Here is a 14,869-nt window from a genome sequence, read left to right on the forward strand (position 1 = left end):
GGTTTAAACGCCTCATTGTTGAGCTGCTGTTGCTCATTAACACGGCAGCGAACTCGACGCCAGCTGTCAATCAACGGCTTAAGGAAGATTAAAAGGCGACAAACGAGGCTCGGGTTTTTGTGTCGATGTCGACTCGTGAACCGTCCTTCGCTCAATAAAGTTGAACATCTTCTTATTTCGACAGACACCAATGGAAAAGTCAATATTTTAGTTCTTAGGCTGAGTGGGCGGAGCTTATGACATATTGTTTGTTTCCTATTGGTCCAATCAGTTGGGCCCTAATGGACATAATTGTGTAACTGTAACTGTGTCAATAAAGTTGTAAATGTACTTATTAAACAGATTATTGAACAGAGAAGGTGACAGTTACTAGTCCTTTAAATTCTATTCGTAAAATAATCAAAACACTACATTGAAAATAAATAAAAATGTATTGGCAATTTAATATTTTTTATTTAGCTTAAATAGATTGGATTTAATCTTCAAAAAAAAAATGGAATTAGTCACTAGAAAAGTTTTCAATTGACAAAGAAATGATGTTTAAATGGAAATACATGAAATGGTTAATATTTGTACACATTGTTCAAATTCCAGTTGACGTTAAAAATATATTTTTTAATGTCCAGAGTGATAAGAACCTCACGTCATCGTTCCTATCAGTCACATTATTCTTGTCAATTGTAACATTTTTGACTTTTTTCTGTTCCTAGAAGAACACTTTTGATTGACTCCACAAGGTCACAAGAAGAAGAGACAAGATATAAAGTCCACGTCATGAGCTCTGACGTAAATATACCTCGAACACCAAGACTGACGACGAATCAACAGAATTTAACAAAGAAGAAGAAAAAAAACACCAACTTAACCACCGTATATTTCAGTGCAACCTGATTTTAAAGTTGTAAAGAAAAAGTACGAAGATCAGATAAACAAGATTCAGTTTTGAAACACGAGAGCGAAAAGGAAACGATCGCAGGAACGAACGTTTAAATGACAATATTTTGCTTTAGGAAAGAAGATTTGGACTTCAGTCGGACTTTAATCCAGATGATTTCTTTTAAATATTTGGTGAAAAGTTCCCAAAACTAAGGCCCATGTGCAGGATACAGCTCTCTATTTAGGGATACACTAAAAATATTATTAAATATTGCAACAGTTTATTTTCATGTAAGGATGTGTCTCGCCTGTAGTTCATACTAAACTCTGCAGCCAGAATTCTGAGCCGCTCTAGTAGAAGAACTCACATTTCTCCTTCAAACTCTTCACTGGCTGCCAGTTTCTTTCAGGATCATTTTAAAATTCTGGTTCTTACTTTCAGATCTATTCATGGTCAGACCTTCCATCAGTGATCTGATCCAGACTTACACCCCAGCTCGGGCTCTGAGGTCTGTGGATCAGAATCTACTGATGGTTCCTGAACTTCTGGACCAGAGGAGAGAAATCCTTCCAGACTGTTGCTCCTAAGCTTTGGAACCATCTCTGTGTTTGATGATCTACTGACTCCTTCAAGAAACATCTCTGTGTTTGATGATCTACTGACTCCTTCAAGAAACATCTCTGTGTTTGATGATCTACTGACTCCTTCAAGAAACATCTGTGTTTGATGATCTACTGACTCCTTCAAGAAACATCTGTGTTTGATGATCTACTGACTCCTTCAAGAAACATCTGTGTTTGATGATCTACTGACTCCTTCAAGAAACATCTGTGTTTGATGATCTACTGACTCCTTCAAGAAACATCTGTGTTTGATGATCTACTGACTCCTTCAAGAAACATCTGTGTTTGATGATCTACTGACTCCTTCAAGAAACATCTGTGTTTGATGATCTACTGACTCCTTCAAGAAACATCTGTGTTTGATGATCTACTGACTCCTTCAAGAAACATCTCAAGACGTTTTTATTTGAGCTTTTCCTTGATTCTCAGAGACTGTGTTTGTGTCTTGATCTTTAAAGTATATATTTTATTGAATATTGTTTTGATTGTCTAAACGCTTTGTGACCCTGGTCTAGAAAAGTGCTCTATAAATATGAACTACTTACTTACTTATTAGCTAATTAAACATTTTGACTGTAGGTTTTTGTTGCTTTGTTCCACACTTACTAACATTTTTGTTGCTCTATAAAACGGTCTGGTTTTGATATCAAAAATGTTAGGCTCTAATTTAAAAGTTTAGATAATGAAAGTTACCTGAAATATTAGTTTATTATTTATGTCATTATAGTTTTTATTTATCCCTGACCTCTGAACAAACACAAAAGTGTTATTTGTTTAAAGTTTTGCCTTTTTTGTCAGGAAAACAATACATTTCGATCGATCGTCTTTTTCTGTTACAAACTGACCCTCATCAGAGTGATGTGGCCCTCACAGGGAACAGTTTGGGGGCCCCTGGTGAGGAAGAAGGTCTTAATGTTAATATTTCAGTTCATTTCTTGAGTTATTTTCTCTCCAGTGAATAAAATAAGATAAGATAAGATGACTTTATTAATCCCACAGTGAGCAGAGGACATGGTCATATAACGAAGGTGTGATTCTAACGACCTGGTTGTGATGCTGATGCTATTTATTCTTCTTTATCTTTGCCAAGAAGGCAGTGAGAGCGTCTGTGCGGCTCCTTCATAACAACAGGTCCTGGAACAGATCGAAGCGTTCATTTTGTGATTCAAATGTGATTTAATGCGATTTAAATAATGCTAACGCTACAGCTAACGCCCACAAAATCACAGTTTCAACCCACCAAGAAAAAGAACAACAAGTTAACGTGACACTTGACAACGGCTGCGATAAATACATTTCGACACCGGGTTCAAGTAGCGTTTAATGGCTCAGTTGAAGTTAGGTAAAAAAAATCGTCAAAGACGTCATCGCTAGGAAGTGCCCAGACCGACTGAAAAGGCACCGATAATGTACCTTCGACGATACTTTTCTCGATACCACTTTTTATGTGATAGTAATTAAGTAAGTAATTCTATCAAAAAGAACATTTCATTGCATATAATACAAATTTTGTTTCGTTTTTCAGCTTTTTTAAATTTCAACTTCCAGCTGTTACCTTTACAGAAAAAGAAAGATTCCATTTAAAAAAGACTCTGCCTTTGTCACGTATCATTTTTTTCGACCAAAAAATCCACAAATTTTGATCAAGCGTAGGAACTTAAACACCAAAAAATAAACCATGCTAACAAAACATTAGCGTCACTGCCACTAAATAACCAAAAAATTGAGTTTTACTTGCTAATGTTACTTTTTTCCAATTTTAAGACAATGGTTCTAATAATAAATTATTAATGAATAATAATAATCAGTTCAGAAGACATATTATTTGATGTTTTTTTTTTACATTTCTTTGCGGCCAATTAACAAATGTCTCATGAAATATATATTTTTTAAAGTTTTAAAAGCTAAACAACAATTGCAAGTGCAGCCCTCGAACAAATTATATTCATATATATTTGTGTAGATAAGTGTAGTTGTTGTGTATTATATCCATCGTTCTCTTGCGCCGTATATTTCAATGACTTACAATATAAGTTCCAGCTAGACCCGCCTTCCTTGCTTCTTGTCATTGGTCGGAAAAGTCTTGACAAAAAGGTTGAGCTCAAAAGCTGCACGAAATATCGCAAAAATTGGCACGTGCGATATGCATATCGAAAACATGTGATAAATTATCAGATTTCATTGATCAATCAATCAGTCAAATCAAGCATTTCTTAAATGCGCACTTCAATCAATCAGTGTCACATTCTGTAAAGTTGTCAATTTGTACTTCTATGTCTCGTTGTTGTTTACATCTCCGTCTGTCTGTGAACTGTGCAGCTTGTTAGGCTCGGTTGCTATGACGACGCGTCTTGCCGACTCAGTATATATATATATACACGGAAGTAATACTAACTTCTGATCTAGTCAAACACTCGTTTCTTTCAACCTCCTTTGTTAAAGCAACATATTGTAAGAACTTTTCATCTCGTCTCAGTTGTTTTCTTATAAGATCGTGAACTTCCAAACAAACCTGTCCGTCTTCACCGTATGCTAACGAGCTAAGTTGTTAGCGTCATTTATAAAGTGTTATGTGTGCGTGTACGAGGAGCTGGATTTATTATTGATTTGGTGATATCACGACGCGCTGGCGGCTCCTCTCTGATGTCGCTCAGTTTGGCGGGAAAACGATGCAAGTCCCGCGAGACTGAGCGTTATAAGTGAGATTTTTCTACCATCATGTCGACACCGAAGCACGGAAATAAACAAAGAAAACGAAACATTCCTCTAAAGACTGTAATTCATTCCAGTCTGTGTTGTTAAAGTTGTGACATGTTCTTGTCTCTTGGCCAATCAATAACTAACCATAGAGAATAAATATACAACCAAAAGAGTTCTTGCTTCAGAGCGAAATCTGACAGACTGTGAGAATGTATGTTCTGTATTATCTCTCTCCTTGTACGAGTAAAATGATTGGGACTTTGAACCATCTCTGGTGTTCTTTGTGTGAGTTTCAGCTCAAGCTTGAGTATCAATCCAACACCTTTGTCTGGACCGAGCGACCGAAGTACCGAAGATCACCATTTAAACCTTTTCAACGTCTACTTTGTTTCAAAATAGGCGTCTGTATTGGAAAGAATCTGTAGATACGATACATATCTCAATACCGGGGCCATTATACGATGTATTGTGATACTGTAGTAACAAGTATATATTTGTAGTATTGTCGAGTACTTGACTCTGGTGTTGTGATAGTTTAGTAACAAGTTTATAAGTGTAGTATTGTCCAGTACTTGACTCTGGTGTTGTGATACTGTAGTAACAAGTATATATGTGTAGTATTGTCCAGTACTTGACTCTGGTGTTGTGATAGTGTAGTAACAAGTATATATGTGTAGTATTGTTGAGTACTTGACTCTGGTGTTGTGATAGTGTAGTAACAAGTATATATGTGTAGTATTGTCCAGTACTTGACTCTGGTGTTTTGATAGTGTAGTAACAAGTAAATATGTGTAGTATTGTCCAGTACTAGACTCTGGTGTTGTGATAGTGTAGTAACAAGTATTTGTGTAGTATTGTCGAGTACTTGGCTCTGGTGTTGTGATACTGTAGTAACAAGTATATATGTGTAGTATTGTTCAGTACTTGACTCTGGTGTTGTGATACTGTAGTAACAAGGATATACAGTATGTGTAGTATTGTCCAGTACTTGACTCTGGTGTTGTGATAGTGTAGTAACAAGTATATATGTGTAGTATTGTTGAGTACTTGACTCTGGTGTTGTGATAGTGTAGTAACAAGTATATATGTGTAGTATTGTCCAGTACTTGACTCTGGTGTTTTGATAGTGTAGTAACAAGTACATATGTGTAGTATTGTCCAGTACTAGACTCTGGTGTTGTGATAGTGTAGTAACAAGTATTTGTGTAGTATTGTCGAGTACTTGGCTCTGGTGTTGTGATACTGTAGTAACAAGTATATATGTGTAGTATTGTTCAGTACTTGACTCTGGTGTTGTGATAGTGTAGTAACAAGGATATACAGTATGTGTAGTATTGTCCAGTACTTGACTCTGGTGTTGTGATAGTGTAGTAACAAGTATATATGTGTAGTATTGTCCAGTACTTGACTCTGGTGTTGTGATAGTGTAGTAACAAGTATATATGTGTAGTATTGTCCAGTACTTGACTCTGGTGTTGTGATACTGTAGTAACAAGTATATATGTGTAGTATTGTTGAGTACTTGACTCTGGTGTTGTGATAGTGTAGTAACAAGTATATATGTGTAGTATTGTCCAGTACTTGACTCTGGTGTTTTGATAGTGTAGTAACAAGTAAATATGTGTAGTATTGTCCAGTACTAGACTCTGGTGTTGTGATAGTGTAGTAACAAGTATATATGTGTAGTATTGTCCAGTACTTGACTCTGGTGTTGTGATAGTGTAGTAACAAGTATATATGTGTAGTATTGTCCAGTACTTGACTCTGGTGTTGTGATAGTGTAGTAACAAGTATATATGTGTAGTATTGTTGAGTACTTGACTCTGGTGTTGTGATAGTGTAGTAACAAGTATATATGTGTAGTATTGTCCAGTACTTGACTCGGGTGTTTTGATAGTGTAGTAACAAGTAAATATGTGTAGTATTGTCCAGTACTAGACTCTGGTGTTGTGATAGTGTAGTAACAAGTATTTGTGTAGTATTGTCGAGTACTTGGCTCTGGTGTTGTGATAGTGTAGTAACAAGTATATATGTGTAGTATTGTCCAGTACTTGACTCTGGTGTTGTGATAGTGTAGTAACAAGTATATATGTGTAGTATTGTCCAGTACTTGACTCTGGTGTTGTGATAGTGTAGTAACAAGTATATATGTGTAGTATTGTCCAGTACTTGACTCTGGTGTTGTGATAGTGTAGTAACAAGTATATATGTGTAGTATTGTCCAGTACTTGACTCTGGTGTTGTGATAGTGTAGTAACAAGTATATATGTGTAGTATTGTCCAGTACTTGACTCTGGTGTTTTGATAGTGTAGTAACAAGTAAATATGTGTAGTATTGTCCAGTACTTGACTCTGGTGTTGTGATAGTGTAGTAACAAGTATATATGTGTAGTATTGTCCAGTACTTGACTCTGGTGTTTTGATAGTGTAGTAACAAGTAAATATGTGTAGTATTGTCCAGTACTTGACTCTGGTGTTGTGATAGTGTAGTAACAAGTATATATGTGTAGTATTTTCCAGTACTTGACTCTGGTGTTGTGATAGTGTAGTAACAAGTATATATGTGTAGTATTGTCCAGTACTTGACTCTGGTGTTGCAGAATTTTCAGACCACATGACTCTTGACGAAGTAACAAATAATAAAAAATAAAATACATTTTTCAGCCAATAAAACCCTTTTTCTTGTCTTTAAAAACAAATTCGATTCAACGCTGTTGAAAAATCAATATCTTGAATAAAAATATCGCAACATATATATTTCATCGAAGGTTCAACAACACATTACACAGGATTGACCTCGTCACTGACGTCAGTATCGATCATGATCAATTATGACAGAAAATCCTTCAAACATTCCAAACATCATCATCTTCTCTCAGGAGCCACTTCTTCACCTCCTGACACGTGCTGCTGAGCAAGGCACGGAATCTAACACCAACTAAAGGTGATCACGCTGAATGATCACACACACACACACTCACACACACACTCACACTCACACACACACTCACACTCACACACACTCACCAGAGAAACAAGTTGTGAGCAGCTCAAGTTAAGTTTCCTCAGACATGTTCCTCCACAGAATCCTGAGGCAGCATCTTCTTCATCATCTCAGGCTCAACTGGTGATGACAGCCGCGCGCACGGCACACGACCGGAAGTGTGGTGAGGGAGCCCTTCAGAGTAAGAGCATGCGTAGACAACTTCCGTTCAAGTAGGGTTTAATTTTCCGAGTTTTTTTTTTGTTCGTGATATTCATCTGTCGGTACGAATGTACTCAGTAACAGGAAACTAACTGGTCAAGTACGGATTGGGTTTCGTCAAAGTACTTCGTTTTAAAAGATAAACACTGGAAAGTAGGAGTTATGAATGGATGTGACGCTGAATTGTGCAATAAAAGTTGATTTTATTCTCATGCAACTCTTTATTTTATTTGGCAAACTAGATTTGAGTAAATCAAAAACATCCAACCCCTCAAAAAACACATTCATTATGTCACAATACTTAAACAAATTTAATTTAGTTAAGTAATTGTTTTTCAACGATTTGTATGAACCACCATTGTTACTTTGAATTAAACTACATTACAGAATTAGGAAAAACACGTAATTTAATTAAACCACGTGAACACGGACTATTTAAAAAAATATATTTTAATTATTATTATTTTTAATTCCCTTAAAAATAACGCGCGCGAGTGGCGCCCTCTTCTGGTTTTCATGGAGAACTGTATGTTGACAATTGTTTTCTCTCAGTCGCTCTGGTTAATTATTTAAATCGTCCTCAGTAAGTTTAGTCAGATACAAAAACTGTAATAACATGCGAGCAAGTAATTCATTTTTCGAACTTTAATATGTATCAATAAAATTGTCATCCGGATAAAAAGTTTGATTCAAATGTATGTGTTTTTTTATATGTATGTTGGAGTTGAAGTTATGTTGTCCTTTTATATCGCACTTAACAATAAATAAAATTAAATAAAAACGAGGGGTTTACAAGGGCGTAGCTGTGACATATTTATAGAGAGATATATTTTTGTCAACAATAATCTTAAATGTTCATCCCACTGGTGTTTGAATCAAACACTGACAACTACGATGGACTTCTTGGTACATTGAGGTTATTAAAAAAAACTGAAAATCGAGTTAAAGTACAAATAAATCAACTAAGAAATGAACAGTATTGAAACATATTTTACGCACAATCCGCTTATTATGAGAGAAAAGTTATGATGCGAAAATAATTCATTCTCATTTCCGATTTTAATGAGCGTTTAGTCCTGTTAACCGCTAGGTGGCGCCATTACACCGATATGTGAAGATCTGCTGCTTATTTTTTTCAAGGACCAGATTCAGTAAATCTTCAACCATCGATGACACATGTTTATTATCTCGAGTCACCGAGAGATAAACGTTAGATTCATCATTTCAACAGATATAAAACTATATCAACCAAATATATTATAAGTAGTTTTCCCTATATTTGTCTTTTGACAGATGTATCAAATACGGTAAATAAATGGAAATTCTTAATTGATTTTTATTTTTTAATGGCTATAATAAGTTTTAAAGAACCACGAAAGTTTTTCTTAATGTCATTATGTGGAGTAATGACGTCACACTCGTGCTCCAATGACGTGATTTTAGAACAGGTCATTATTAAACATGTTTACACACATATTCTAATTATATACGCACAAAGTACAATAGCTGTTAAAGTAATATTCCATTATTCTATATGCTTTTTCAAAATTATGATATTATTGCTTTATGGCCACATTTTTTGTTGTTGTTGTTGAACATTTTTATTTGATTTGAAATCCTTGTTATCAGAAATTGTGGACGATAATTAACCTAGTTAGGTTAAGGTTAAGTTAGTCATATACTGTATGTCTAATACTATCAGTATATATATATGTTAGAGGAAGTGAAACATGTATCAAAAATATAAAACAACAACTTATTTGTTTTGAAAATTAAAATGAAATGTTATTCCATATATGCATTCGGAACTCAATGGAATATGTATCATGAAGGTATGTAAAGAAAAGACAGCTTTCCAATCCAATCCTTCACTTTTCCCTTGTAAAATGAAAACAAAAGTATTATTATCATATTATTGGCTCTTATACCTCTTTTGAAACAGTACCTTCATTTGCATTATTTAGTTTTTTGATCTACTTTTGAGGACATTTATCTTCTTACTATAGATTTTCTTTTCCATAACATTACTTTTTCCATTAATTTATCTCTTATACGTTGTTTAATGCTGTTTAAATGTATTAAAAAACAATGACAGGCAGCAATTCAATTCAATTCAATTCAATTCAATTTTATTTAAAGTGTCTTATCATAACAAAGTTATCTCAAGACACTATACAGTTGGGACTAGAACAAAGACACAAGTCTCAATAATCCAAACATTAAAAAGATTCTGCATCTGATGAATCATTGCCATTAAAATTCTGACATTCTTGGAACACAGTAATAATAATAAAGTAGTTACTTCGTCAACCGTCTAAAGTCTTCACGTGCGAATCCTCGACATGTTTGCGAAGCTTCACGGATGATTAATGAGTTTCCTCAAACCATACGTCAGTCACTCGGCTCCTGGGGGCCCATCATTAGGACCGATAATCGTGTGGTTAGGGTTTGAGGGAACAAACTAGAGGATTTAAAAAAGAGCCATTAACGGCACCGAGAGCCGGCGGCGCCGCCGTCGCGTCGACACCGGAGACGCTCGACTCCTCCGGGGACTTCAGGGACAGGATTTTCTTTTCTAGTGAGAAGAGAGGGGCCCCCCGTGAGTGACTCACCAGCGACCCCCCTGGTGAGTCACCTCAGATCCTCATGACAGTGTTTGTTCTCGCTGGGATAACAATCCGACAGCAGGACATGGATACAGTGAAGAGTTAGAGAAGGAGGAAGTGTCAAGGTTAAATAATGATTCTTCTTGTTTGGGATCCAAGTTTCTCTCGACACCGTCGTGATGTCCTGCTCTGTTCGCCTGCCATGTGTGTACAAGAGTGTGTGTGTGTGTGTGTGTGTGTGTGTGAGACGAGTCTCTCTGGCGGAGCAACAAAGAGGAAGGAGGAGACGTTGCCATGGCGATGAAAGGAACATTATATCCACGCCCTGTAAACGTCTTCTTAGAGCAACTTCATAAAGTCACTCATTGAAAGATGCAGGATCTGGAGCCAAATTATAAAATGCCGATGGGTCGACGAAGCATGAAACCAAGTCATTCAAGTCATGTATTTTAGAGCTCAGTAGGTGGCGCCGTTAGTTTGAAAACTAACGTGAAGTTCCGATAGATTTTATCGCTTTAGATTAGCGACCTCTAGTGGGCTTGGAAAGTCAAGACAATGCGTCATGAAGCTTCATCGCTCTAATATAAATCAAATTTCGCTCGATGACAAGATTTGTTCCACAAAGAGCCTGAGAAAAAAAGGCAGAAATCACCATTAAAGATACCAAAATACAATAAATATACAAAAACAGTCCATTTTTATTCAACAAGAATAATGACCAAAATGCAAGATCCACTAAAGACAACCACAAGAGAGAAGGTCAATAGGAAAATAAATAATATTCACAAAAATCGATTTTCAAAAGTGTTAAAAAGATCTAATTGACCATGAAAATCTCAAAGCCAAAATTTCCAATAAGGGAATGGTGTTGGAGTTCAAAGGCAGAAGTGTAAGACGAGCTGACGCTGGTCTGTGGGAAGTCAGGCGTTCTTGTCGGGCAGGAAGATCGTAGATGTCCGTCAGCCGCACGTCATTAAAGACGTCCCGCCGCACACTGGCTGGAAACGTCGCCGTTAGCTTCCGCAAAATAAGAAAAGATAAGATCGTTACACTAGTTGGGGAATATGTTGCCATAGAAATTAACATAAATCTTGCGAGAGCCAAACTGAGGGAAGATTGAGAGTATTTAGTCGTAGAAAAACGTTTCCTGTTTGAAGGAAGTGCGTCCTCTCAGCTGAGAAGTTTTTAAGAATAAAAGTACAGAAACTACTGATTCTCTGTCCAAATCTTAAAATAATCTTTTAAATTATGGGTTATTTAAAATGTGGTCTTTATGTAACAGAACACTGTGAAATTAAAAATTAAAATTAAACAAAATAATAGTAAAAGTACCTTCCGATAAGGTAACAAGGTATTTGTACTTTGTAATTTATGTATTTACAACAAAAAAAAAAAAAGATTTTACATCATCATGCAGCACTTTTGTATTTTATTTTATTGATTATTTTAGTCACTGGTACAACTTAAGGTACATTTGTCTCGACAAATAATACCTACATGATAGTGTTTAACTCTTTTATACTGACAAAAACTCGAGACACGAGACACACATTAAATAAAGGTTTTAAAACGGTTCCAACAGCTGGATGTGGCATCAACATGTGCCTCACTTTCAATGTTGGTGCAGCCTTGACTCCCATCATGCATCAGGGCGTCTCCGGGTCAGCGCTGAATCACTGAACCCTGAAACTATATTTCTTTATCAGGCCAAACATCAGGTGATGTCACGATCGACTCTGAACCACAAAGTTAAGAATAAGTTGAAGCGGAAATTCCTGGTCGGCCAATAAAACGTTGGCTTTCAACGGCGTTGGTGAGCGAACTCCCCTGGAATTCCTCGTCACTCCCTCCGGAGATTAAAAGAAGGTTTCGTAAAGATTAGTTCTCTGGCAGAGCGCCAACGACACCAACAAACAACCTCTAGGGTTGAAAGAAACGTGAGATAAAAAAGAAAAGCTAGATTAAGTTAAGGTTAAAGGGTAAAAATACATCTTTAAAAGGATAATAAACAGAATTAAAGTTGTTGTTTCGGTTGGATTTGACAGGAATGTTTGAGTGTAGCTTTTAATGATGTGTCGACTCAGCAGCTCAGAATGCCACTGAAACCCAGTGTAACAGCTGATAAGTGTCGGAAAAAAAAAGGTTTCTCACATCAGATATAAAGAGTTTCCTCCCAATGTTCCGTCGAAACCTGTCGAGTGAAAAATGTGTTTCACTCCCTCATGAAAAAACGTACGCGAGTCTCAGTCACTGATGAAATCGACACGTCCGGTTGAACCGCATCAGATCTTGTTGGATTCGCTCAAATATTTCCACAGTTTTACGAGGAGGAAGTCAACAAAGGCTTCCCGTCTGACCTGCAGACGCACAACAACGTGTGCGACGTGTGCGTCTCTGTTGATCAAACACTCGACAAAAGTACACGGTAGAAAAAAAACACTTTGAATCACACGGTTCCACGTTTTGCTTATTTAGCATTAACTGATAAGAATCTCAAGCGCTTGATGTTGGATTTGCGGCTCAAACCTGTTGAGAACCTTCACGTCTGGATGACTTCTTCTTTAAATTGAATCAAAAACACGTTTTATACTCGAGGGAAACATTTAAAATACGATAATAGTGCAAATAAAACCGAGTAACGACCGAGCAAATGAAAACCTCTCACTTACAGAGAGAAGCTCGTCATGGTTGAGCTGAGTAATGTTTTTTCCAACTTTTGAAAAACCTTGCGTATGTGAAATTGTGCGTCACGTCCGATGATAACATTTGAAAACCTCTCGTCGAATAAAGACATGTATGAAGGTGACAATCTGACACATTTGCTCAATGGCTTTTACTAGAGCTCACAGGAAAACCTCTCGTCATTGTGGGCGAATTTGTGCGAAATTTGTTACAAAAAAAAATGAAAACCTCTCACACTGACTGTCTTTCACTTTTATATTTCTTTATATATTTATATATAATTGCTTGAAATGTTGGCGTGTTCTGAGCTCTCAGTGAAAAAGAAAGACCCCCTGAATCTTTACATGAAGTACACCTGCACACCTGCACACCTGCACACCTGTACACCTGTACACATGTACACCTGCACACCTGCACACCTGCACACCTGCACACCTGCACACCTGCACACCTGCACACCTGCACACCTGTACACCTGTACACCTGCACACCTGCACACCTGCACACCTGTACACCTGCACACATGTACACCTGCACACATGTACACCTGCACACCTGCACACCTGCACACATGTACACCTGCACACATGGACACCTGTACACCTGCACACATGTACACCTGCACACATGTACACCTGCACACCTGCACACATGCACACCTGCACACATGTACACCTGCACACATGTACACCTGCACACATGTACACATGCACACCTGCACACATGTACACCTGCACACCTGCACACATGTACACATGCACACCTGCACACATGTACACCTGCACACATGTACACATGTACACCTGCACACCTGCACACATGTACACATGCACACCTGCACACATGTACACCTGCACACATGTACACATGCACACCTGCACACATGTACACATGCACACCTGCAAACATGTACACCTGCACACATGTACACATGTACACCTGCACACATGTACACCTGCACACCTGCACACATGTACACCTGCACACATGTAAACCTGCACACATGTACACCTGCACACATGTACACCTGCACACATGTACACCTGCACACCTGCACACATGTACACCTGCACACCTGCACACATGCACACCTGCACACATGTACACCTGCACACATGTACACATGCACACCTGCACACATGTACACCTGCACACATGTACACCTGCACACCTGCACACCTGCACACCTGCACACCTGCACACATGGACACCTGCACACCTGCACACATGTACACCTGCACACATGTACACATGTACACCTGCACACCTGCACACCTGCACACCTGCACACCTGCACACCTGCACACATGTACACCTGCACACCTGCACACCTGCACACCTGCACACCTGCACACATGGACACCTGCACACCTGCACACATGTACACCTGCACACCTGCACACATGTACACCTGCACACCTGCACACCTGCACACCTGCACACCTGCACACCTGCACACATGTACACCTGCACACCTGCACACATGTACACCTGTACACCTGCACACCTGCACACCTGCACACCTGCACACATGTACACCTGCACACCTGCACACATGTACACATGTACACCTGCACACCTGCACACCTGCACACATGTACACCTGCACACCTGCACACATGTACACCTGCACACCTGCACACATGTACACCTGCACACATGTACACCTGCACACATGTACACCTGCACACCTGCACACATGTACACCTGCACACCTGCACACCTGCACACCTGCACACCTGCACACATGTACACCTGCACACCTGCACACATGTACACCTGTACACCTGCACACCTGCACACCTGCACACCTGCACACATGTACACCTGCACACCTGCACACATGTACACCTGTACACCTGCACACCTGCACACCTGCACACCTGCACACATGTACACCTGCACACCTGCACACATGTACACATGTACACCTGCACACCTGCACACCTGCACACATGTACACCTGCACACCTGCACACATGTACACCTGCACACCTGCACACATGTACACCTGCACACATGCACACCTGCACACATGTACACCTGCACACCTGCACACATGTACACCTGCACACATGTACACCTGCACACCTGCACACCTGCACACCTGCACACCTGCACACCTGCACACATGTACACCTGCACACCTGCACACATGCACACCTGCACACATGCA

At 38.6% G+C, this 14,869-nt stretch overlaps 1 protein-coding gene across 1 annotated transcript in view; it reads right to left on the reverse strand.

The window, feature by feature from the left end:
• The window catches only part of cpne2 (copine II), a 47,532-nt gene extending 40,222 nt beyond the window's left edge, over nucleotides 1-7,310 (reverse strand). Inside the window, exon 1 of the mRNA XM_087798113.1 lies at nucleotides 7,228-7,310. The gene's annotated coding sequence lies outside the window, so the exon portion shown is untranslated. The remainder of the gene's footprint in view (nucleotides 1-7,227) is intronic.
• Nucleotides 7,311-14,869: the final 7,559 nt, after the last annotated feature.

Source organism: Callionymus lyra, chromosome 8 (assembly GCF_982586985.1).
Source record: "Callionymus lyra chromosome 8, fCalLyr1.hap1.1, whole genome shotgun sequence".
Taxonomy (NCBI): domain Eukaryota; kingdom Metazoa; phylum Chordata; class Actinopteri; order Syngnathiformes; family Callionymidae; genus Callionymus; species Callionymus lyra.